Raw genomic sequence first — 22,909 nt, 5'->3', positions numbered from 1 at the left:
TCCTAATCTGTTATTTATTTTCATTATATTAACACTGTATTTGGTGAGGTCAAACTTTTAATTCTAATGAAATCTAAATTAAATCTAATCCAATTAATTTTTTAGAATTTTTGATTGCATATATCATATTCAAAATATTTTCTTATCTCAAGTTTATAAGATTTCTTCTATATAGTCTTCTAGAACCTTTATAATTTTAGCTTATGTTTATGTCTACAATCCATCTTAAAATAATTTACCCATATAGTAGGAGGAAGGGAGTTGATACTATTTTTCTTATATTTATCCCATTCTTCCTGCCCTTTACATTGAAAAAGTATGTATTTCCTCATTGGAATACCAAATAACATGTGATATATGACTTGACCCATTCCATTGTTCCTTCATTCATCCATGTGTCCGTGTTTTTTCTTTTTTCTTTGAGACAGAGTCTCACTCTGTTGCCCAGGCTGGAGTGTGGTGGTACGATCCTGGCTCACAGCAACCTCCCTGCCCTGGGCTCAAGCAATTCTCCAGCTTCAGCCTCCCAAGTAGCTGGGACTACAGACATGCACCATCACGCCTGGCTTATTTTTGTATCTTTAGTAAAGACGGGGTTTCGCCGTGTTGGCCAGGCTGATCTCCAACTCCTGACCTCAGGTGATCTGCCCACCTTGGCCTCCCAAAGTGCTGGGATTACAGGCATGAGCCACCACACCTGGCTCATGTGTCTATTGTTATACCAATTCCACACTTTCTTGAATACTGTAGCTTTATATTTAGTTTTGTTATTAGATAGTTTGAGTACTCCCGCTTTTTCTTCTTTAAGATTTTTTTTTCCTATTTTAAGTCTTTTGCAGTCACATATAATTTTAGAAACAATTTAGCTCATCTTAACAACAATCTTAAAATTAGTAGCACTAAATACTAATAACAAGTATTCAATTGAAATGTTACTATGTGCTGGACAATACACTAAGCACTTCAGGTACATTATCACATTTAATCTTTAATATGATCCTTTGAAATAGGTGATATTATTGGTATGATTTTACAGATGAGAAAACTGAAAGTTAAAATAACTTTCAAATTTTAAAACCATTTATCTTTCTCCAAATCCAATGTTCCTAACTCCTATTCAAAAACTCGTCTGGAACCTTCAACCCTTTCCATTATTTGCTATTTTAACAGGGACTTGCTTTTATTAATCTCGTGTAAATGGAGCATCACGGCCATCAGGGACAGAGAAAAAGTCAATGAAATTAAACACCTCTGAGGATCTTGAAAAAGGTGACAATAAACAAATAGGTATCAGCAGCAGTAATTAGCACACTCATTGCTGAAGAAAAGTCAATGATGATAGTTTGTGAATTTCATTGTGAAAATAAAACATGTTCTTTTTCTCTCATAATTTGTGCAGCAAGCCTGTTTCCACTTTGAGCCTACATTTAGAATTAATCTTAATTCTAAATCACGGAGAAGGCTTTCATGATAGTTTTATGTAAGTTAATGAAGGGTTTATAGAATAAATAGTGGCAGAAAAATAGAGTTCTTAAAAATGATTTTAAATTCAATCGATAAGTAAAATTCTGGGATCTTTTTTATTCTAAACTTTTAGCTTTCCCCAGGCCTCTGTTCCTTCCAGAGTGAAATATGATTAAAGATTTTGTAGAACCAAGTATTAGCACCATAATGTATTTTCTAACGAGTTATTTTGTAGGGTAGATTTCATTTTCCTTTAGCTCCAAGGGGTATTTAGAGGACACACACTGTTTGGAAACAGCACATATACTTGCAATCCATGGAAATGCCTTCTTACAGACTGCAATAAGGAAGGGAAACCTATTTCCAAATGCATACCTGCTAGACGCAGAGTTTGGAAATATCCTGTTGAAAACCAAGATCTCTCCTCTAAAATACATCTGAGAAGCCAAGAGGCAGATACTTGAATCCCACCACAATGGTCTGAACTTCTACTTTGGGTGAGCTCTCATCGTGAGACCCTTCCGTTCATCATAGGTCTATGGTGAATGGAATCATACAACATGGTATTTCTTATTCTGCCCCTTTGGATGGAAATGATAAAGACGACTACCTCTCTACATGGGAGGCCTTCTCCTTCGCTGAAGAGCATGAGCAGGCTTCCCAAGATGTCTGTGTGGCCCCTTGCCATACACCATGGCCTTTTTCACTGGGTATTTCATTTCCTACTCACAAATACCCTGTGGCATGCACAGGTGGTGTCATAATTCTCCCCATTGTATTGATGGAAGGGGGTGTTTTGGGTTGCAGAAACATGTTTGAGAAAAATTCTGGGCTAAAGATATAAGTTTGTGAGTAAGTAGGGCATAGATGTTACTAGAGTGTGGGGAACCACTGGTGTCTACAGACCAAGGGTTTAGAACTCCCTGCGATGGTGATCTGCAGTTTCATATATGCATTTATGGCCTTTCTTGGTGAGGGGACCAATATTCCATCAGATCCTCAAGAGGGAAGCCATGAGCCCGAAATAGGAGAGGAGAGTGCAAAACTTGGAAGTCGAGGGTCACAGCATTGAAGGGTCAGGCGGAGCAAGGATAGCTTATGAGGGAAGCTGAAGTGTCATCCAAGAGGTATTTATTAAAATGATTTTTTTTTTTGTAAATATGAGCAAGGAAATGGGCAAGTATTCCTGCTCCTCCCAGCTCCATCATCCTCTTTGTCTGATCCTAGATTTCCTGACATCAGACTCCTCTCTCTTGACCCTCATTCTTTCCTCTTCCCTCCCCTAAACAGCTCAGGTGATGGTGGCACTAAAAGCCCAGATTTCGTCACCACTTAATATATCCATGTAACAAAACTGCACGTGTACTCCTTAAATGTAAACAAATTTAAAAAAAGAAAAGGCAGATATAAGCATACTTTTTTTTTTTTTTTAAAGTTGCCTCTAGTTAGTGACCCCAAAGGGAACACATCTCACCACCCTTGGTAGAAACTCTTTCCAGCCACCCCTGTACCATGCTGGCCACTGATCTCTGCCACCAGCCTCTTCCTCATTAGCTGGGTGGGAGACTGGAGTCAACTCCATTATCTTTTATCTTCACCCTGCATGGCCCGGCAGACATGTGTTCAAGGAAAGGGAATAGGATTCTGAAGCAGCACTTCATTCAGACTCCAGCTTCATTATTGGCGGGTGCACCTGAGGAGGAACCTGAACCTGTGAGGCTGCATCTTCGCGTGTCTAATGTTAGCACTGTCTGCAGCGGCTGTGTGAGTTGTTTAGAATTTAGAGCCCAGAGGCTTCAGGAATCAGAAGTCAGAACCTTTCCCCTCTTGGGAACTTACCTTCCTTTTCTGTAAGGTCAGAAATTGAACTAGATGTTCTCTAAGATTGCTTCTAGCTCTTAGATGCTATCTATTTTAGCCATGCCATCTTTGAGATTAAAAAAAACAGACAGGATGAGCAATTTTTCCAAGATTGCACAGCAAGTTAGTAGAAAAGCCTGAATGGGAACTCAGGTATATTAATGGTAAGAACTGACTTCTACAAAGAGAGACACTAGACAATTAGCTTGGAAAGTTGAGTTTTCAAACTAGCTGAAGCACTTCCATTCTTGTCCTCACCTCCTCAGCATGCAGTCACCTTTACTATGAGAAAAAAAGGCAATTCCCATAGCAAATGATCCCCACATCTCAGCAACTTATTGAAAAGCTTCTGGTCTACAAATTATCTTTTTCAACAACATGAGACCCTCAGTGAACTTTCATGATTGGAAGATCCTTTATTCAGATGTGACTGTCTTTAAAATAGTTTCTTCCTGCCCACCAGCCACACCACCTCTAGTAAAGGGAACTGATGCCAGCCAGGGACGATGTATGAGCCATCCACAGCTAATAATTTATCTTTTTTTAAATTTTGAGATGGAGTCTCACTCTGTCACCCAGGCTGGAGTGCAGTGGTGCAATCTCGGCTCACTACAAACTCCACCTCCCAGGTTCAAGTGATTCTCTTGCCTCAGCCTCCACTACAGGTGTGTACCACCACATCTGGCTAATTTTTGTATTTCTTTTTAGTAGAGACAGGGTTTCACCATGTTGTCCAGGTTGGTCTCGAACTCCTGACTTCAAATGATCTGCCCTTCTCAGCCTACCAAAGTGCTGGGATTACAGGCATGAGCCACTGCACCTGGCCCAGATCTAATCATTTATCTTAAAGGAAGGCACAGATGTTGACTAAGTGAGTTAACTGTGCAATTTCCCTCTCATTGCCTCATTTTGGCTTCACAAAAGCCCCCAGGGATGCTATTTAAAATGTAATAACTACCTGTAGGAAACACACAAACCAATCAGAATGGATGCCAGCCTTAAACAATCATCAGACTTTACCAAAGGGAAGAGGACGAATATCAGGCCTCCTTATGCCCACCTGAAAGATGAGGAAATGGGGTCAGAGAGTTTTCTTGGCAAGAGGATCAACAATTTTCAACAGATTTTCAAAGGGGAGATCCATGACTCCAGAAATAGGAGAGAAGAGAGCAAAGGTTGCCAACATCCCATGAGGAGGCAGAGGGCAAACTGAAACTCAGGTCTACCTGAACTGAGCCTGTGTTCTCAGCATGACCCCACCTGTCTTTCTGAGAGCAGAGGAGGTTGCATGTTTTTTTCCCAGGCCAATACTTTCTGGAGGATTCGGGGCTGGGAAATTTGCTAATGAGCTTACTTTTTAGCTGCTATTCAGTTTCTCTGCTGGATACTATCTCATCTCAGGCACCTGAGGACGTTTCCCCAAGTGCCAGCTTCAGAGTAAAGGAGATATGGACCCTGCAGCTAAGCTGTTTTCCAAGCCAGCTTCTCAGAGCCTTTGCCATTGCTCCTTCATCTTTAGGGGAGAGAGAGCCCTTTTGCAGGTCTCCTCTGAGGCTGACATGACCTTACAGTGAGCTCCACCAGGGAGCTCCCATGTTCTGAGTAGATAGGATTCCAGATTGCATGTCCCTGCATATCACTCTCCCTGGAATAGTGACCAGGATTGAGGTGAGCAGGGCCTCCTGTGCGTACTGATGCAATAAGTATACCAGACCCTCTACCCTATACAAAGACAGCACTTTACAGCCTAGAGCACTTCACAAGCTCCTCATAATGCTGTGACTCCCATTGTGACATCAGGGCATTGTTATGGGCTCAGTCCCACGTGGGTGAAACCAAAGCCCAGGGAGACCAATGGACTTACCCAATTTCACAAGGGAAGTAAGACCACACTTAGAACTTTACAGCTCCAGATAGCGTGATTTACAAAAGAATAGGGACAGCCTGGAGTTTGACTGGAGGAAGGAAACTAGGGTTATGGTGGATGGGTAAGCATATTCGGTTCATTCATTCTTTCATTACCCACCAACGCCCTTCTTCTCCTGGGGTTCGATACCAGTGTGTTGGGGTGAGAGGAGGACCAGGCATACACAGACACATACATAGTTAGATGTCAGGCAGAAATAAGTTCTGTGAAGGAGAATTGGGTGTGCAGAGTAGGGGAGGGAGAATGCCACCTCTGCCAGGTGGTCAGGCAGCCCCTCTGAGGAGGTGATATTTGAGCAGGGGTCTGAGTGAGGACAGTGATGGCAGGGAGGACAGAAGCCCTGTGGGTCCTGAATGCTGGCTCTGCAGATTCCTGGAGCAGCGGGAGCCCAGGGAGGCTGGATGAGAGTGAGGAGGGAGCAGCGGAAGGGATGGCATCAGAGTCCACTGGAGCGGGTCACTTGCAGCCTGGTAGGCCAAGGCAGGGACTTTGGAATCTGTTCTGGGTCACTGAGAAAGCTCGGTTGGTCTTAAGCAAATATGGATAATTTGGAGGCACTGGAGTTGAGGAGCTGGACATAATGAAGTGTCTCAGCTCAGTGATTGCTACTGCATACACCTGATGCTCATTTACCAGACAGGGACTGGGCATTCTTTTAGGCCCAAGCAGCAGATAGAGGAGAAAGACAAGAAAGCCACGGGGAAGCAGAATGTTCCTCTCTCTGTTGAACCCAAATCTAATAGTCAGACTTGTCAAAGATCAAATGGGTGACTTCAGTAATCAGTCACAAGCTGCTGCCCATCGGGGATGTTCCAGCAGAGACCAGATGGCCCCCGCTAACCACCTAACAGAAGTAGTAGGGCGTTTCCGAATTGAATGGGTAGTCAGGTACAACAGTCTTACATTTCTGGCCCTATCCATGGATATTTCAATAGAGTTCTCCATTCAAAATCCCTAAACCACATTCTTGGGATGCATGGGTTGACTATTTTCCTTTGTCTTGTATTTCCAAACACATGGCTAACAGTCCTAACTACCTACTGCTAAAACAAAAGGTAACTTATTAATCAGACAAAGGAGGAACAATCCACATTACATGCACTCTAAAAATTGCAAATCAACTGTCCTGACCTCTACTGGCATTTCCTGTCTGCCACTATTTAGAAATCACTCATTAGCCATAGCCATCTGCCAATCAAAGCATAGATGGATGAGGTCAGCCTCTTGCTGGCACATTGATTTCATTGAGCCTTTCCAAGGGATAAAGGCCACCATCTGTCCTGAGTGGGGTCGTTATGAATTCTGAGTGTGTGTTTGCCTTTTGCCCTCAGTGCTTTAGCCAGCATCGCTGCCCTAGAACTCCCTCAGCATCCGGAGTCATGATACAGAACCCTGCAGCACTGCTTCAGGCCAAGGGCCCACTGTTTAGAAAGGAGACAGAGCAGTGGGTAAATGGTTCATAGAATTTACTGGTCCTGTTAATGTGCCATGCCATCTAGAAATGGCCTACCTCACAGAGCCCTCCAGTGACCTTAAGAAATATTGGAGGCACCAGCTTAGAAATGGCACCGCTAACCCAAGCCAACAGCCATGATATGATGCTGCACCTCCAATATGTAGAATCCATGGGTCAGGGAACGTAGGGGTGGAGGTAGGAGTGGTTCTGCTCACTATCACTCCCCATGACCCATCTGGGAAAAATGTCCTCCTGTTTCTGAAAATTTAGGCTCTATGGGTCTAGAGGTCCTGGTTCCCAGAGAGCAAAAGCTTCCACCAAGGGATGCAATGAGTCTCACTAAGAGCTGTGGCTTCTGCTTGGTCACATCGGATTCCCGTGCCACTTGATTAGTGAGAGGACAGGTGTGATTGATGCTGACATTATGAGATGTGGTTGATGCTGTCACCACATAGGGCAGGGAGGAATATGTTAAGCACTCTGGTAATCTATTGAAGAATCTCTTGGTAGTCTCATGCCCAGTTTTAACTCTGTAGTTGAGGTAGGAGGCCAGCAGGACTGGTCTCCAGGCCAGAAGGTTGGCCAAAACTGGGAAGAGGTGCCGAAAGCACCCCCATTGGTCTTGCTGCCGAAGACACTCCTGCCAGCTCCATGACAGTTTACCAATGCCATGACAACACCCAGAAGTTACTAGCTCATGCCACAGCAACACCAATATGGTACTGCCTATTTTCCAGCTATTTCTTAATAACTCTTCCCTTAATTAGCATGTCATTAAAAGTGGGTATAAATATGACTACACATTGCCCATACACTGCTAGTCTCCACACACTGCCTATGGGGTAGCCCTGCTCTGCCAGGAGCAGTCACACAGCTGGAACACTGCTGCTGCCTCAACAAATTGCCTTCCTCCACCACAGACTTGCTCTTGAATTCTTTTCTGAGCAAAGCCAAGAACCTGCCCTGCATCATGGTAACCATGGCTTTAAAACGGCAGGCTAACTAGGAACTCAGTCTGCACATGGTGAGGCTCTGGATCACTCCACCAGGGCAGCCATGTAGACCAGAGCAAGCACTAACACAGGGAGAGAGGAATCTAGAGAACATGGCAGAGGAGGGAGACCATGAAAGTGCTTTATGGCCTTGGGACCAACTCCATCCTCAAAGGCTTTGCTTGTCCCATTAAACTTCCTGGTTAAACTTTACCCAGAAATTATAAGCCATCAGAACTCTGGAGAAGTTGTTACAACCTTGAGTGGTCCTGATGTGGGAAGAAAGTGGACATGAGTGGTGTTAGGAGTGGACTGGAGTAGATGCTTTGAAACCTCCCCTCATCCCCTGCCCACATACCCACCTCCATCTGCCATGATGGTTGTCTGCTCACAGCTCAAGGGACACCATTCTCTAGCAAATCTCCCTTGGTCTGTGGGCTTCTTTTGCCCAGGTATACCTTGCCAGGTATGCCTTCCCCTGAGGGTGCCCAGAAGCCGGTGACTGGCCGCTGCAGGGGTGAATGCATGATGCTCTTGCCTCGAGGTGGGACAAGCCACCAACGCTCCCTGCAGTGTCTGGTTGAGGCTGGACTGCTGTTGAATTGTTGAATTCATGCCTTTGCTTTCCTGGCCTACGCTGCTTCCCTCACTTCCTTACAGTTTCTTACATGAACCCTTGCTGCCGCTCTGTCTGTCATCCTGTTGTGCTAACTAAATCGCCCCAGCTTTCCCTCGAGACTGGTAACCAGGGCCCAAGGGGTTAGGAAAGGAGAGAGACTGAGGCTGCGGAGGTGGTACTGGTCCATGGCCCGTTAGGAACTGGGCTGCACAGCAGGAGGTGAGCAGCCAGTGGGCGAGCAAAGCTTCATCTGTATTTACAGTCACTCCCCATCACTCATGTTACCACCCAAGCTCTGGCTCCTGTCAGATTAGTGGCGGCATTAGATTCTCATAGGAGCGCGAACCTTACTGTGAACTGTGTATGCGAGGGATCTGGGCTGTGCACTCCTTATCAGAATCCAATGCCTGGTGATCTGTCACTCTCTCCCATCACCCCCAGAGGGGACCATCTTCTTGCAGGAAAACAAGCTCAGGGCTCCCACTGATTCTACATGATGGTGAGTTGTATAATTATTTAATTATATATTACAGTGTAATCATAACAGAAATAAAGTACATGATAAATGTAATGCATTTGAATCATCCTGAAACTATACCCCCTGCCTCCCATCCATGGAAAAATTGTCTTCCACAAAACCAGTCCCTGGTGCCAAAAGGGTTGAGGACCACTGTACTAGGAGATGGCCATGTGGTCTTTGGTTATATGTTTTCTGTCAGCTGAATATAAAGGGCAAGAAATTCAGGTTGCACAATTTCCCTGGGTCTAAAAGAAATAGAGTTTCCTAGTGTACCTACAGAAAGTTGGAAATTCTGTGGTTGTAATTACTCAGGCCTTCTTCTATTTAAGTGTTTAACCAATTGAGAACAGAAATAAGAGGGTAATGACAATCGGAGTAGAGAATTGGTGGTGTTGCTGGCTTGGCAGGAGCAATAATATCCAAATATGGTGTTCCTTGTTTTTGGTGTTGGACAGCACAGCTAAAGCCGGAGGCTAAAAGTGAGTCTTGTTACTTACCCCAAAGCTAGACCTTAAGCCCTTTCCCTGGGGAGAACTGAAACCACACCCACTCCCTGCTGTCTACATGGCACTTTCCAGAATACCCAGCAGAAACACGAGAAAGGGCAGAGCCAAGCATCAGGGCCTCAGAATGCTGCAGCCACATCCCTGGCTGATGCGTCTTAATGTCAAGGTCCATCTAGTTTACTGATGAGATGAGTTACTCCTCCTCCCATGGGGAGGGGTGTGAAGAGAAACTAAAGCTATTCCCTGCAATGCTGTCTCTCCCAGGGGAATGCCATTTCCTTATGGAAGTGACCCAAGTGGATGATGGCTTCCCCTACCACGGCACTGGACTCAAGTGAGATGCTCTGGAGCAGTCACTATAAGACTAAGTGACTAGGATTATGAATAATGTTCTCAATTGTGTTTTCATTAAGAAACATTGCTGAACAGTATAATTTCATCTTGACCCTCTATAAGAACTGAAAGTGATACAGCAGCGAACTGTAACATCCTTAAGTTACTTCGGCAGGACCTTCAGATGACACGTGGCAGAGAAGGGCTTCTCTGGATCTGACTTAATGTAGTCTCTGACTTTTCTTGGAGGTCACGATGGCCCTGCTGCAGTCCACTTGTCCTTGTAATTGAAGCTCCTCCCAAACCATTCTCCTTTGGCTCTTCGTCTCAGTGCAGAGGAAAGTTCATAACCTTTTCCTCCCTTCTCCTCCATGCCTTTGCATGTGCTGTTTGTCCCAGCTGGGATGACTCTCCTCCAATTTTCCCAAAGTGAATGTCTTCTCATATTCCAAGACTCAACCCCATAAACTAATCATCCCTTCTTTCCTGAAGTCTTCCTTGAGTTGGAAGCTGTGGTGGGCTGAATAATGGCCTCCAAAGATCCAGATTCTAAGCCCTGGAACCTGTGAGTGTTACCTTATGTGGCAAAGAGACTTTGCAGCTGTGGTCAAAGATTTTGAGATGGGGAGATTAGGTGAGCCCTAAATACAATGATAATTGTCTTTATAAAAGGGAGGCAAAGGGAGATTTGACATAGATGGAAGGAGAGATGTGGCCACTGAAGCAACACACTATGGTGCTGGATTTGCAGATGGGGGAAGGAGCCTGGAGTGGAGGATGCAGTTCTGGGAGCTGGATTTGCAGATGGGGAAGGAGCCTGGAGTGGAGGATGCAGTTCTGGGAGCTGCAAAAGGCAAGTTAACGGATTCCACCCTACAGCATACGAAGGGAGTGGGCCCTCCCAAAACCTTGGCTCTAGCCCATAATACTGAGTTCACACTACTGACCTCCAGAATTCTAAGAGAGTGAATGCGTGTTGTTTGAAGGCACAAAGTTCACGGTGATTTGTCACGGCAGCCACAGGAAGCCAACACAGAAGCATTCTTCTCTGAACTTTCAAAAGATGCATTTTTTTTTCTATTTCTTGCTTACGGTAGTTTGAATCAAAAGCCCTGTCAGTATCATGTATTGAGTCCATGCTGCATGCCAGCTGAAGAGCAGAATGCTGTATTCTTACGGTGTTGTCTTATTGCATCTTCACACCAATCCTGAGGAGATAGTGTCAATTTCATTTGCAGGCCAGACAGTCAACAATCACAGCTGCTGCTGAGGGTCCCACAGCCAGTCCATGACAAATACTCAGCTGATGTGCTCAGCCTCAGAGACCTGCTGCTGGCCCACATGCCCTACTGTTCATCTGGTGTCCCTGCATCACACTCCCCACAGCCTGGGATCTCCTCGAAGGCAGGAAACATGTCTTTTCCAGCTGGGCGTCCCCAGATCCAGTCCATGCTGGAAGGAATAAATCAACAAATCTTGACTGGTTCAGGCTGAGCTGAAGGGACCCAAGGCTCCAATTAGGAATGCCTCATGGAGGGCCTCATTGCTTTGTGCCTTCTGAGGCCTCACGTCAACAGCTCACCACACGTGAGGGTGGAATTTGTCTCCGAGGGGTACAGCATCTGGGGAGAGGCTCAGATAAAACTGTCGGGAAGGCAATTTGGCAGAGCCATCCAGTGATGACATAGAGTGCCCTAGGGCAAGCCTCACCCTGTGTACGTTTCTGCCTGTGTCAGAGCGAGCAGCCCTTTCCCAAGCCGTCTCCTGGCACACTGTGTTAACACCATTGTAATGCTTAGAGAACTATGCTGGTCTAAATGTTTTCTTTATGTTTTCCCCAATAGTCTTGGAGCCCTGAATTCATTCATTCTCTCATCCATCCATTCATTCATCACATTTACTGAGCACAAATTTTATGTCAGGCACTGGTCTAAGCACTGAGGCAACACCAGTGAACAGAAAAGACAATTCTTGTGCACATGTAGTTAATATTAGGAGGTGGGGGGAGATGGCCAATAAAAACATAAAACATATGTAATATTTTGACTATACAATAATAAGCAATGATTGGAATGAAAATGATAAATGCAAAAGAAGAAATAACGTGGGATATGGGCTCCTGGGAATGCAGGGAGGAGGCATACCATTTTCAAGTGTGCTCAGGGACTGAGCGTGTTGGCTCACGCCTGGAATCCCAGCACTTTGGGAGGCCAAGGCTGGTGGATCACAAGGTCGGGAGATCGAGACCATGCTGGCCAACATAGTGAAACCCCATCTCTACTAAAAATACAAAAAAATTAGCTGGGCGTGGTGGCGGGCGCCTGTAGTCCCAGCTGCTTGGGAGGCTGAGGCAGAAGAACGGCGTGAACCTGGGAGGTGGAGCTTGCAGTGAGCTGAGATCGTGCCACTGCACTCCAGCCTAAGTGACAGAGAGAGACTGTCTCAAATAAATGAATGAATAAAGTGTGCTCAGGGTAGGTCTTTTGAGACAGGAACCCATAGCAAATATGTGACTGAAAAAAGAGAGTTGCACCTGCAGACATCTGGAGGCGAACCTTCCAAGCACAGGGACCAGTCAGTGCACAGCCCTGCTATGGGACAGTGTGTGAGGTGTTTTAGACCAAACAGGGAAGTGGCCACAGGGGAGTGAGAAAAGGTGCAGCAATAGAGATGAATCGGAGAGAGAGCACAGGGCTTTCCAGAGATGAATCAGAGAGCACAGGTCTTTCCAGGCCCTTGCAAGGACAAGGGATTTGAATCCAAGAGAAAGCTTGAATTAAAGAAAGCTTGAAGGATTTTAATCCAAGTGAAAGATTTATTTATTTATTTATTTATTTAGAGACAGAGTCTTGCTGTCACCCAGGCTAGAGTGCAGTGACGTGATCTTGGCTCACTGCAACCTCTGCCTCCCACATTCAAGCGACTTTCTTGCCTCAACCTCCTGAGTAGCTGGATTACAGGCGTGCACCACCACACCTGGCTAATTTTTTGGTATTTTTAGTAGAGATGGGGTTTCGCCATGTTGGCCAGGTTGGTCTCGAACTGCTGACCTCAAGTAATCTGCCTGCCTTGGCCTCCCAAAGTGCTAGGATTACTGGCATGAGCCACCGCACCCAGCTAAGAGATTTTAATCCAAGAGAAAGCTTACCAATTGGTGTTCTTAACAGAGAAGTGACCTGCTTTTAGAGGAAACCATGTGAGTCGGGAACTAGCAGGAATTAAGCTTCAGGAGTGCCCTGGCAGGAAGTCTCCCCTAATGCAGGTGAGGTCCAGTGTCCCTCCTTGGGCCCCCATTCCCTTGGGCCACTCCATGCTGTACCTCTGCCTGTGCCTGTCACTCTGCAAGCCTGACAGTCTGCCCTCCAAAGGGGGCCTCATGCACCTCCTTGCCTCGGGGATGGCCATGGTGCTCAGAATGTAGTAGGTCCTTGGCACACGGCAGGTCCTCAGGAAAGTGGCTGTCAGTGAAAGCAGAGTGAAGAACTATTAGCAGTGACCTTGGACTCCAGGACAGAGGAAGCGTTCTCGTGAAAGATGAAATGGAGAAGAGGCCTTTCTAAGAGAAGAAATCCTCATCTTCATGCAAGGGCTATGGCCTCATCTCGCCCTCTTCCCTCCCAGCTGGACTGGAAACCAGATTGGGTAAGTGGGAGACAGTCAGGCAGTTGTGTTTCCCCAGCTCAGAGCTCCATAATTAAAATGTCACCTGTGTGTGCAGTAAGAGAGTGAGCATAGCAGGAAAACGCAGTTGTGAATTCTGCTCTGTAATCTTTTTCCACGTCACCATTATGGTTCCAAGAGTTACTTGATTCCAAGCAACTGTGTTGATTTCATTTCCTCCTTTTAAGTTATTATTGTTTTTTGAAAACAACAGGAGACTATATGACATCTCAGCTTTTCTTCTGTGATTTTGGGGGAAAACCTCAGGAATAATAATTTTTTAACAAATGCATATACTGAGCTGCTGCAGCATTCCAGGGAAGTTGGTAAACTATTTTCCAGAATAATTATCAACCCACCCTGCTGTCTTGCTTTCCTTTACCCCAGCACAGACACTGAACTCAAGGAGTATGTCCCCAGCACTGTAGTTCAGAGGAAAGGGACTCCTGGGGGTGCCGCACTCAGGACTCAGTGTGGAGAGTCAGTGTGTGGCTGCCAATATTCAGCCCAGTGCTTCTCTGAGTCACCCAGGAAGAGGGTGCCTTGGGGGAGTTCCACACCCCTCCCCAGGTGCAGTCACAGCCCATGACTAGTCCACCCACGGGGGTAAAGGGCAGATCCCCTGGCCTCAAGTGGAACAATCTTAAGAGTCATCATCCTAGTTCCAGATCTCACTATGGATACAGGGACCCCATGGAGCCCACACTGCATTTCAGTTTTTCTCTTCGCCTAATCCTGTTCTCTCCCCTTCTCACATGGGGTTGGATCCTGAGAACCTGTCCTGATAAACTTCCTGTTTGCAAATCCCCATCTCAGAGTCTATTGCTTGGGAAACTATCCTGAGACCAAAACCTCAGTTAAATCCTGGAATTGCCACTTTCTAGCTGTGGGATGTCAGTCTACCAGATGTATTCTGAAGGACGGTTCAGTTCACAATTCTTGGGTGCGTGCTACTATATGTGCTAGGCATGGTTCTCGGCACTGGAGAGCTGGCAGTGGAGTAAACAAACCCAACTCTTTGCCTCCATGAAGATTACGCGATCATCTAATTCCATGATGTTGGGTCCAGACGGTTGGACAGAAATAAATATACACCAGGTGGTGCTGAGAGTCATGCAGAAAAACAAAGCCAAGAAGGCCAAGACGGGGCACAGTTTTAAGTGGAATGGTGAGGAAAGTTCCCAGTAAGCAGGGCACACCTGAGCAAAGATCCAAGGAAAGTGCCAGAGGAACGTCGATGGGGCCAAGCATGAGGACGAGGGAGATGGGCATGCAGAGGTTCTAGGGGGATGCCCGCTGTGGGAGGAGCTCTTCTGGGGGGCTGGAGGGGCTGGCAGGCAGGGCAGTATGGTAGGGGAGAGGGACCAAGGTAGAAGGGTGGAGGCGTAGGGTGCCAGGACTGTGGCTTTTTCTTGGTGGGAAGGGAAACCTCTGGTAGAGGGCGGAGGCGTGAGCTGTGGATTTACATCATAACAGAATTGCTTTGGTTGCAGTGCTGAGAATAGCCCATTGGATGGGTGAAAAGTGGTGGCGGTAGGGAAGGTGATTGGGAATCTATAAATGAACAAATTCACTCCAACATTTTCATGGCTAATCAAGAGTGTGCAGGTGCACTAGTGGCCCCTGTTACATCTGACATGGGGAAGGCCAGCCTCCTTCAACTTTTAGAGCCACCCTCTGGGACACACACCTGGAAGGGAAAGAGAAGCCTCCATGGAATGGAAAGAAGTGAGCAGAGCCCATGTCTATTCTTTAAGGCCACCCCCTGGAAGTGGCGTGTCATTCCCATGCACAGCCCATCAGACAGAATTAGTCTCTGGTGCCACCTAACAATAAGGGGCTGCGAGGCACAGCTTCTCCAGGGGACCACGCAGGAGCAGAGGACTGGTTCTGTGTGAGACCTAGCATTCTCCACCTGAAAAGGCATGTCAGGGGCCTAGCACAATGCCTGACCCATGGCAGGAACTTACCAATGGCTGTCCCTTCCCTCCTTATGTCTGGTCTCTATCTCTCAGCTTCCTGTTTCAAGCTCCTCTGGGTCTTCCTTCACCCTGCCTACCAGAATAACCCACTCAGAGCTGCTGAAAAATATGTCATCACACATATTCAGGGTAATACTAGCAACTCTTAAAATGTGCACAGCAGTTTACACTTTACATTTTCCCAAGCACAATTGTATTTAATCCTCATAACAACCCCGCCCCATATATATATATATATATTTTTTTTTTTTGAGATGGAGTCTCACTCTGTTGCCCAGGCTGGAGTGTAGTGGCCTAATCTTGGCTCGCTGCAACCTCTGCTTCCCAGGTTCAAGCGATTCTCCTGCCTCAGTCACCCAAGTAGCTGGGACTACAGGTGCGTGCCACCACCCCCAGCTAATTTTTGTATTTTTAGTAGAGACGGTTTCACCATGTTGGCCAGGCTGGTCTCGAACTCCTGACCTCCAGTGATCCACCCACCTTGGCCTTCCAAAGTGCTGGAATTACAGGCATGAGCCACCTCTCCCGGCCAATAACAACCCTTTAAAGAAGGCAGGGATGGCATTACCAGCCTTCAGCTCACAGCTCTGGTCTTAGTGTCATATACATAGTATGTACTTCACGAATTTGCTGAGTAGATATTTACAAAGAGAAATCAGAGGCTTAGAATAAGGTAGGGACTGACCCACGGACCTGTGATTTTGGATGAAATGTTGGGACTAGAAATGAAAAAAAAAAGGAAAAACAAACCTGAACGTTTAAATTGAACTCTGTGCCAGGTACTCTTCTATGTTTCACAAATGTTAATTGGTTATTCCTTACAATAACCTAGTAAGGTGAGTTTGGCGATCCTCATCCCTGTTCAGAGATAAGGCAGCAGGCACAGAGAGGGCACTGATTGCTGAATGTCACAGAGCAGGCAAGGGGCAGACCCAGCTCTGGCTAAGAATCCGTGCTGTCCTCGCTCATGGTGCTGCTCCTTGATCAATCACACAGCTTCCATCAAAGTATTGGCAGATTCCTTTATGCTGGCAAAGGGTTAATAGTTATCATAGCAGCCGCTTATCATTTGTGCCAAATTACGAGGCATGGACAACATCGATGGAGTGTGTCATGGGCATATGCGCATGTTGCAAGATCACAGGTCAAGTGAGTGTGTGCTGGTCCTGGAAGGGGGTCCCCTGTGTGGTGCTGCTGCCCACTCTCTGCTGCAGAGCTGCTCATCAAACGTGGTTTATTACTGGTTGGCGAGTTTGCCTTCCTCCCACCTCCCTCCAGGCCTCTTCTCCTAAAGCCTTGTGTTTGTGCCCTTTGTACACACCTGTGTCTACCAGGCTGGCTGCCAGCCCTTGTAGCCCAGTCCTAGACCAAACGGCACCTCAATCTAGGATCCTACTGCTGATCTAATGTGGCGAATAGCTGTGTGGATGGCAGCAATCTGCACCGTGTGTGGATATCTGTGTGGACAGACCAAACAGCACCTAGACCAATAGCATCTCAGATCCTTCTGTTGATCCAATATGGTAAATATCCACGTAGATAGCAGCAAATCACAGACAACCCCACAATAATGGTGTTACGGGCTGAATTTTGCCCTTAAACCCACAAATTCCATGTTGAAGTCCTAACCTCTAATACTTCAGAATGTGACTGTATTTGGAGATACGGTCTTTAAAGAGGTTGTTACATTAAAATGGGGTTTATGGTGGGCCCTAATTCAGTATGACTTGTGAACTTATAAGAAGAGGAGATTGGGATACAGACACACTGATACAGAGGGATGAGCATGTGAGGACGCAGGGAGAAGACAGCTGTCTACAGGCCAAGGAATGAGGCCTGGAACAGATCCTTCCCTCGCTGCCCTTGGAAGGAGCGCCCCTGCCAATACCTTGATCTCAAGCTTCTAGACTCCAGAATTGTGAGAAGACAAATTTATGTTGTTGAAGCCGCCCAGTGTGTGGTAGTTTGTTAAGACAGCTCTAGCAAATGAATAGAGGTGACTTAGACAAACGCAGGCTTACTTTTACTTGGAGGTGGCCCGCCCAGAGCAAGGGTCACTAGCCATCAAGGACCCAGAATATTTCTTTCCTTTTAGCTTTTATTCTTATGGTTGCCAGATGCCTGCTGCTTTTCTGGTAGTTAGAAAGGGACAGAAAGAAGGTGGAAGGGTTTCTTCTAGTGTGGCTTTATCCATTTTATCAGAGAAGGTCCAGTCAGATTAGAGACTTCTCAACTTTGATTGGCCAGAACTAAGTCACATGGTCACTGTTGCTATAAGGAGTCTGTCCTCATTCCCTCCCCAAATATCATAGAACTTTCCTAAATAAATAGGGGCACAGTTATTGGGCAGACAAATGACAGGATCTGCAGTGTGAGTTAAGGGTACCTGCTAAAACACTAAGCTCCTGCAGCAAGACCTCACCATGGGGTTGGGGCTGCCTGTTAAGCTCACAGGACCATCTGCCTGTGAAGTGGGCTCAGGTGCTCTCGTGGCAGGTGGCAGGGCCAGGGGTTCACCCACCGGGGCCATCTGACTGCTAAGCTGGGCCGTCTCTTCCTATAGTGATTCTGGCTGCAGGCTCCTTTGGTCCCATAGGATAGTGAGCCACATTTATTTGCACATGAGAAATTCAAGCCCAAGGGAGGCTCTCTCAGGACTGGAAGAGAGGAGGACTGGCATTAACTTTGCTCTAGCTCCTTTAGAGATTTTGGCCCCTCATCAATGTCCAGTTTGGCCATTTATCCTCCTGAAGCATATCCACTCACGCTCAGGTGAGACAGGGTAAGCTACTCGAAAGGAAGGTTTTGGCAGAGGCAGGACCTTGTCTACCCTGTCCCCAAGGTGTCCCCAGGATTAGAAAAGCTCCTCTCTAAGCTCCAGAGTACATTACGGCTGATGCAGAGAGACAGCCACTCATGAATAAATAGGACCATTAAGTGCAGTGCCCACTGCTGGCTGGGTGTGGGGGCTGGGGAGCCTTCGGGGTTGGTGTGGAGTTGGAGAGGGGATAGAGGTTGAGATCCCCACAAACTTACCTGGAGGCCGCTGGAGTTTGGAGAATTTCCGCTCATGAATGCCGCCTTTTGGGCCATTTTAGCACTCATCCAAGTGACGTTTGCATCAAAGAGAGGGCAGCAGCATAATGCTCTCTCACTTCTTTTCAGAAGGGTGGAAAGAGCTTATTATCTAGTTTGATCCTTCTTTTTTTCTTTCTGAGACTTCATCTTGCCAACCAGATCATCTTTGGGCAGTCTAGTTGTCATCCCATTTACATAACTGGCCTGGTGTTAGGCTGCTCCATTTGGACTTGAATTTGCAATAAGCAAATTCTTTTTGGTGTGTCACTGTTGCCTGCCATTGAAGTGAAGCGCAGGTCTTCCGTAAATCTCTAGATTGCATTACCTGTCCTCTCTGTGCTCCCATCAAAGCTTCCATCTCCCTCTGTCACCACATCTCATGGTGTTCTCACTCTTGGCTCTGTATGTATCTTCTTTTCTGGGCTGGAATTCACCATGGCAACCTGGGAGGCAGCAGCCAAATCCCGTCACCTTGCTGGATGTCACCTGCAAAGTGGAGACAATAACAACACTGTTCTTCCTCCTTTCCTTGTAGGTTTCTTGTGAGGATTAAACAGAAGAATGTTTATGAAGGTAAATGGAAAATAAAGTTAAAAGAAGAGAAAGGATGGATTTGCAACCTCTGGGCTTTAGTTCCATCATTTGAAGTTGGGATCTACTCAGGTTTCTCATCCTGAAGTCCACACTTCACTGGGAAATAGGGTCATGTGTTCAGCAGCTCATGACTCTAACAGAATAAATATCCAGTGTGGATTTATATGTGGAGCATCAATTTTTTTTTTGAGACGGAGTCTCGCTCTGCCACCCAGGCTGCAGTGCAGTGGTGCATGGTCTCTGCTCACTGTAAGCTCTGCCTCCCGGGTTCATGCCATTCTCCTGCCTCAGCCTCCCAAGTAGCTGGGGCTACAGGTGCCCGCCACCACGCCCAGCTAATTTTTTGTATTTTTTTTTAGTAGAGATGGTGTTTCACCATGTTAGCCAGGATGGTCTCGATCTCCTGACCTCGTGATCCACCTGCCTCAGTCTCCCAAAGTGCTGGGATTACAGGTGTGAGCCACCATGCCCGGCCAGAGCATCAATTTTATGTGTAGATTTTGGTGGAAAAAGATTTAAGTGATTTAAAAATATTACCTGGATATGCCAAATGAAGGTTGACATATTTTGAGTGAAATATCAAATATGTATGCATTTTTCAAATAACAGCATACTCTGCTTAAAAATAATTTACTTTTCTGGGTGGTCCTCTTAGGTTCCCCAACCCAGATGCAGGGGAGGTTGTGACCTCCCGCTGCACTTCACTTGCAGGGCTTTGGAGAAGGCTGTGGGAAGCAGTGGAGGGAGGGGACATGGATTCCAGCTCCTATGTTCCGGGATTCTTCGAGCAGGTCTTTCCCATCTGTCTCTGATTGCTCCCAACCCAGCCTCGTGTCTGTCGCCACAGCAAGAGGCAGCATCCTATGAACGTGACAGAGTGAGAAGAGATAAAAATAACGGCAGGGAAAGGGAGTTGAGATGCTGGAATTTTGCACCATTTTAAGGTTACCATAAAGACCTGACTTGGGAGGAGAATAGTGCTCCTCGCATTCTTGGCACAGGAGTGGCATCTTGCATCCCCACAGTCCTTACTGTACAAAGAGAACCAAAGGAAGCCCTTGAGAACTCAAGATGCCTGAAAGCTGTCTAGGATCACTGAGCTCCGGTGGAAGGGACAGGGGCAAATGTTGGTTGAGCACTAATAATGTTCAATGCTGGGCATGTGTATGATTCATTATATCATTTAATCATCACACCCCTGAGTAAGCACTGTTGCCTGCCCTGGCAGATGAGGAGCAAGAGGATTATAAGAAATTCATTAGGTTGCTGGAAAGTCACACTCCTGTGGTGGTGCAGCTGGGATTAGAACACATATGGGTCTGACCCTTGCCTACCTCATCCCTTCCCCACGGCTGTCTCCAGTGCTCGTGTCCTTTCTTTCCCCTTCAAAGAGGAGGAAAAAAGTCTTGCAACTGCCTGGCACATAGCAAGCACTCAATGCACGGCACTTTCAAGATGTGTTGGAAAGAACATGGATGTAGCTGCCAATGTTCCTGCGTTTTCTTTATTCTGTGCTTTTGTTCACATTTTCCTCTAGACTTGGAATATCCTCTCTATTGTCTACCTGACCAGTCCTTCCTTCTTTCAAAGTTTTGGTCAATTGCTTTCTTTACCAGGAAGCTTTCCCAGTTCCTTCAGGCCAAATACACCTCTCCTTTGCTTATTCTTTATTCATTTTTTTTCCTAGCACACATTTTCTTCCTCCTCCTAGTATCCAGCCATTCATCACATGTTTTGAGGTGCTCTTTCTTGTTGCTGGACACTGTGCTGGTCACTGGGAAAGGTACAGTAATGAGTGAGACTGTGTCTTGTCTCTGGAGGGTGGCAGGTCCCCGATAGAGAGAGAGGATGGGCTAAGTAAATTCAGGGCCCCTGCTGCTCAGGGTAGAGTTCAATCAAAAGCAGTGACTTGCAATAGTTCTCAAAAATTATCTCATCAGCATTTTCACACATTTCAAAGGCCCCTATCCTGGACTTGGACAACGTCATAGGCTTGCATTTTATGATATCCCTACTGGAGATGAGGAAAGCAAGCTTCCATAATAAGTTTGAGATCTTTATCAGGAAGGTGTGCAATGGTTCAAAATCTAAATCTTTCTTGTTAGCTTTAGCTAATGTGTTAAAAGAACCAACAAATTGTCTAAAAAATACTTTTATGTTTTCTCTCTCACTTGAGCATCACAAAACCTTGCACATCACAGAATTGAATCTCTATTCCATCTAGGACAACACTGGAGGCCACATGTTCACTTGTGGCAATAGACAAGTCCATGGTAGAGCAGGGACAATGTTAGAGGGATTACCAATTTGCCTTCTGAGCTGCTTTCCTGTTCCACACTCCCCCAAATCCATTCACCTCAATTCAGTGCTTCATCTGATGATAAAAGCAAAAATTATAGTCCATCTTTTTAAAAAGTTTTCAGCCTTTATCATTCAGCATCTCTTGCTGCCTTTGAAATGGCCATTCACTCAGGCCTTTGAAATTCTCTTCTACCGTAGCTTCCTTCATTCCGCATTCTTCTGATGATTCTCATAATTTTTGAACATTTCTTCTCAGTTTCTTGGATGGGTTCATCATCCCCTTTGTTCCTTTAAGCATCGGGGTTCCCCATGGCTCTATCTTGAGCCCACTGCTCTCAGTCATTCTCTGCAGCTGTCCTGAAGATCTCACCTGTCCTCAGGGCTTCAGTGCTCCATGGGAGCTGGATTCTACCTCCAGCTGTCTCACCATCTCTAGTTCTGCCTATTGAGCACCTGCACCTGGGTGTGCCAGATGTGGAACCAACAAATTACTGTCCTTTCCCTAGACCTGCTCTCTGTGTCTTACCTTTCCTTGAGTGTGCAGGAGTGGGTGGGGGTCTGCTTCATGACTTGGGATACCTTTTTTTCTGGTCTTTGTTTTTCTATCTGAAATGAGTTCTTTAAATCCCATGATTTCTCATTTTCCTCTTTAAGCTAAAGGTCTTTGTCTGATGCAGCATAGCAAAATCAAAAGTGAGACCTCTCCCTGTGTTTTCAGAGGGACATGATGATCATATTCCTGAATTCACAGAATACCATCATCATCTCCATCGCTGGCTTCTAGAAGAACTCTTCCGTGATTTTCCTGCCTGGATGTATGCATGTATAGATTGTTCATTCATCCATCTCCATTTATTCATAACTTACATTCCATTCCCTTCCCCACTGCACTAAAAACCTACTTGAGTTTCGTATGTATCCTTGAGGAGGCCATTGCTATGGTGAACTTGGTCTTTTAGAAAAAAATCCTAATGAGAAAGTGAGCTCATGGCAGTCTGCATTCGTGTAGGATAGATAGCAGTATGCATTTACATTCTCACCCAAAGCCATGTGAATCTTACATCTCCTTCCATCATACAGTCTGAAGAGATCTAGATCATTTGGAAATCTCACAGAATGTGACCTTCTTGACTATATATTGATGACATCAGACCAATCAGACTGGTTGAGCAAGAAGCAGCAAGTGTGTTTTAGACATCAGTAAGATAAATGCATTCCATATGGTGAAGGTTCGGTCAATGAAGATGGAAGAGCCTGCCGTAACAGTCAAGTTTCAAGTTCAGTATATACCCTTAATCAAGGTTTGTTACTCTTGGGACTATTCACATTTAGGGCCAGATAATTCTTTTTTTTTTTTTTTTTTTTGAGGCGGTGTCTCGCTCTGTCGCCCGGACTGGAGTGCAGTGGCTGGATCTCAGCTCACTGCAAGCTCCGCCTCCCGGGTTCACGCCATTCTCCTGCCTCAGCCTCCCGAGCAGCTGGGACTACAGGCGCCCGCCACCTCGCCCAGCTAGTTTTTTGTATTTTTAGTAGAGACAGGGTTTCACCGTGTTAGCCAGGATGGTCTCGATCTCCTGACCTCGTGATCCGCCCGTCTCGGCCTCCCAAAGTGCTGGG

The 22,909-nt window shown here is 46.1% G+C and overlaps 1 long non-coding RNA gene across 1 annotated transcript; it reads left to right on the top strand.

The window, feature by feature from the left end:
* The first annotated feature begins 5,165 nt into the window (after positions 1-5,165).
* On the top strand, positions 5,166-16,837 carry LOC117079458. Its single transcript, XR_004435454.1, has 4 exons — positions 5,166-5,312; positions 12,845-12,939; positions 13,120-13,319; positions 16,654-16,837. It is a non-coding gene; the product is annotated as an uncharacterized LOC117079458 (long non-coding RNA).
* Positions 16,838-22,909: the final 6,072 nt, after the last annotated feature.

This window comes from Trachypithecus francoisi, unplaced genomic scaffold, assembly GCF_009764315.1.
Source record: "Trachypithecus francoisi isolate TF-2019V2 unplaced genomic scaffold, Tfra_2.0 Lachesis_group7, whole genome shotgun sequence".
Classification (NCBI taxonomy): Eukaryota; Metazoa; Chordata; class Mammalia; order Primates; family Cercopithecidae; genus Trachypithecus; species Trachypithecus francoisi.
The sequence above is the reverse complement of the archived record's forward strand: the minus strand, read 5'-3'. Positions and strand labels throughout refer to the sequence as shown.